Genomic DNA, 3,985 nt, shown 5'->3' with positions numbered 1-3,985 from the left:
CCCCCTAGACTGTTGGGCCAAAAGGGATTCGTAACAGGAAGCATGAGGAGGTTATCTTTCAAATCAGCAAGAATAATCAAAAACCATTAAATTGATACACAGCTTTATAGAGTTAGAGCCATGTGAGAACACTAACCCTATCTCCATGTTACAGTGCGTGTTTACGGAAGGCAGAGGAACCACCTGTGCTAGTTACTATCTAGCATGTGTGGAACAGAAGAAGGCCACCAGAAATGTGTTGTCACTGAAAAATACTGTCGGCTGCAACTGTCGGCTGCACGGTTAAAACGGTGTACAGTAGTGGAGGCTCCTCAGAGGAAGAAGGGGAGGACCCTCAGTGAATTTCATAAAAATAAGTGGTGCCAACTCTGTAGGTTAGCAACATGGTGTAGCCGGAGGACAGCTAGCTTCTGTCCTCTTCTACGTACATTGACTTCCATACAAAATCTAGGAGTCTTATGGTTCTCACCCCCTTCCATAGACTTACACAGTAATGACGTCCTCCAGCCTATCAGAGCTTTTGCAGCATGAACTGACATGTTGTCCACCCAGTCAAAATATCAGAGAATTAATCTAGTACTGAAAGTATAAGCTACAGCTCGCTAGCAGTGCATAAAATGTGGTAAGTAGTTATCTCAAAGAAAAATGTTGAACAAATTACTCCCTAGATCAGCTAGATGCAGGAAAGATGGTATTGAATGTGTCACTGTCACCTTGTCACCCTGTTAACCTTTCATAGGCTAGGTTGTAGCAACCACATGATGGGTAGAGGGAACATTTTAGTATCATGTAGTAGCCTTAACCCATCGATGTTGAATGGAATATAAATGACTCATCAAAATATGCTATAATAGAAATAAGGCCATGCTCATAAAAACAAAAATTATCCTCCATCTTAAATGGCACTGACCGCCACTGGGAAACAGTAAGTGTGTATTTTGCATTTGTGAAAAGTGCTTTATGTTTCTAGAACTGTATTGCAATTGAGAATCAATTCACATTTAAGCTTTAGGCCTAGCTGTACAAGTGCCAATTATGAGAAGCTTTTGGAATCTTGGGCAGAAAGATTTAACGATTCCACTGAGGCATAAAAGACAAAGTCTGAGATTAATTCAATAAGAGAAACTGCAAAATGGAGATTTAATGATTGGGCAACTGTCAGAAGCAGGTGAAACATTTTAATAAAACAAAACCAAGAACACGACACTAACATAAGGCAGAATGCCAATACACAAGAACAATTATGAAGGTAGTGGAGTCCAGATGTGTATCATAATGATTCACAGGTGCGTGTAATGATGAGTGCCAGGTGTGCATAATGATGAATCCCAGGATCGGTGGTTAGTACGCAGGCGCAGACGTGACAGAAGAGTTCAAAATTAAGAGAAGGAAGGGCCAGAACAGTAGCCTAATGTTTGGGAAATATGTTGTGTGATTGTGTAGTGCTACACAAATTAGACAGGGACTTCAAATATGTTGCGTCAAGGGAACTGTAGGCTACTGTTCAGATAAGTTAAATGGAATAGTAGCCTAACTGAAATCTGGACACTGACTGTGGTTCTATAATCTCTCTCACAGCCTAATATAATGTTAACTCTTGTAGAATTAAGTACTTCTGGCAGTAAATTTATAGGCCTACACCAAATTTACATTTTTACTAGGAAACACAATTGATTAATTTACTTCAGCATCTTGAGAGAATGAATGCGTGGTTAGGGACCATCTGTAAATGTGCTTTCTTTATCGGCATCATAAAAGCTGATAAAATATGCATCCAAGCCAAACATGTTTGGTCATTTTCACAGCTTTTAGTTCCCTTAAAATCGGTCAAACTCATTTGGAAATGTTTTAGTTATTGCATTTTCTACCCGGTCCCTAAACGTCTTTGCTGCAGGAGAACTTTACCAATGTCAACTAGATAGAAGGATGCTTCAAAGGCAACAAGTAGCCTAATAGCAGAAGAGAAGCTGCATGTATCTACAGTAATTACAGACAAGTTGATTAAGAAATGTTGGAAATATTATAAGCAGAAACATAGGCCTATCTAAATTATTTTATTTTTTATCCTGCACCTCGGTCAAGAAATCTTTCTGGCATGTACAGCATTTTCTATAGCCCTATTTGCGATTTAGGGTCAGGTCCAGGTCTCAGATATCACATAGTCCAGCGGTTTGGGGTGGGTTATTAGAGTTTACAGCTGACCTGTACATCCCTAGTAAGTGTAGTGAAAGTGTGGCAATAACAGTGTTTACTTTCAAAGTGAAGTTCACTTCCCCATTTGGACCTTACTCAAAGCATTATCCTCACATGTAGGTATTTACAGTCGTGGCCAAAAGTTTTGAGAATTACACAAATATACATTTTCACAGTCTGCTGCCTCAGTTTGTATGATGGCAATTTGCATATAATCCAGAATGTTATGAAGAGTGATCAGATGAATTGAAATTAATTGCAAAGTCCCTATTTGCCATGCAAATGAACTGAATCCCCAAAAAACAATTCTACTCATTTCAGCCCTGCCACAAAAGGACCAGCTGACATCATGTCAGTGATTCTCTCGTTAACACAGGTGTGAGTGTTGACGAGGACAGGGCTGGAGATCACTCTGCCATGCTGATTGAGTTCGAATAATAGAAAGCTTAAAAAGGAGTGTGGTGCTTGAAATCATTGTTCTTCTGTCAACCATGGTTGCCTGCAAGGAAACGTGTGCCACCATCATTGCTTTGCACAAAAAGGGCGTCATAGGCAAGGATATTACTGCCAGTAAGATTGCACCTAAGTCAAACATTTATAGGATCATCAAGAACTTCAAGGAGAGCGGTTCAATTGTTGTGAAGAAGGCTTCAGGGTGCCCAAGAAAGTCCAGCAAGCGCCAGGACCGTCTCCTAAAGTTGATTCAGCTGTGGGATCGGGGCACCACCAGTACTGAGCTTGCTCAGGAATGGCAGCAGGCAGGTGTGAGTGCATTTGCACGCACAGTGAGGCAAAGACTTCTGGAGGATGGCCTGGTGTCAAGAAGGGCAGCAAAGAAGCCACTTCTCTCCAGGAAAATCATCAGGGACAGACTGATATTCTGCAAAAGGTACAGGGATTGTACTGTTGAGGACTGGGGTAAGGTCATTTTCTCTGATGAATCACCTTTCCGATTGTTTTTGGGCATCTGGAGAAGACAAGGTGAGCGCTACCATCAGTCCTGTGTCATGCCAACAGTAAAGCATTCTGAAACTATTCATGTGTGGGGTTGCTTCTCAGCCAAGGGAGTGGGCTCACTCACAATTTTGTGGCAACCTGTCACAAATCTTGCTGCTGTGATGGCACACTGTGGTATTTCACCCAATACATAAGAGAGATTATCAAAATTGGATTTGTTTTCAAATTCTTTGTTAGTCTGTGTAATCCGAGGGAAATGTGTCTCTAATATGGTCATACATTTAGCAGAATGATTTGAAATGCAGCTCAGTTTCCACCAAATTTTTGTCAGTGTGCACATAGCCTGTCTTCTCTTGAGAGCTAGGTCTGAATATGGTGGCCTCTCGCAATTGCAAGCCTATGCTCTGAGTCTGTACATAGTCAATAGGGGCGGCAGGGTAGCCTAGTGGCTAGAGCGTTGGACTAGTAACCGGAAGGTTGCAAGTTCAAACCCCCGAGCTGACAAGGTACAAATCTGTCGTTCTGCCCCTGAACAGGCAGTTAACCCACTGTTCCTAGGCTGTCATTGAAAATAAGAATTTGTTCTTTTTTATTTTTATTTTTTTATTTCACCTTTATTTAACCAGGTAGGCTAGTTGAGAACAAGTTCTCATTTGCAACTGCGACCTAGCCAAGATAAAGCATAGCAGTGTGAACAGACAACACAGAGTTACACATGGAGTAAACAATTAACAAGTCAATAACACAGTAGAAAAAAAAGGGGAGTCTATATACATTGTGTGCAAAAGGCATGAGGAGTTAGGCGAATAATTACAATTTTGCAGATTAACACTGG

This window comes from Oncorhynchus tshawytscha, linkage group LG20 (genome assembly GCF_018296145.1).
Source record: "Oncorhynchus tshawytscha isolate Ot180627B linkage group LG20, Otsh_v2.0, whole genome shotgun sequence".
Taxonomy (NCBI): Eukaryota; Metazoa; Chordata; class Actinopteri; order Salmoniformes; family Salmonidae; genus Oncorhynchus; species Oncorhynchus tshawytscha.
Note: the sequence above shows the minus strand (reverse complement) of the source record.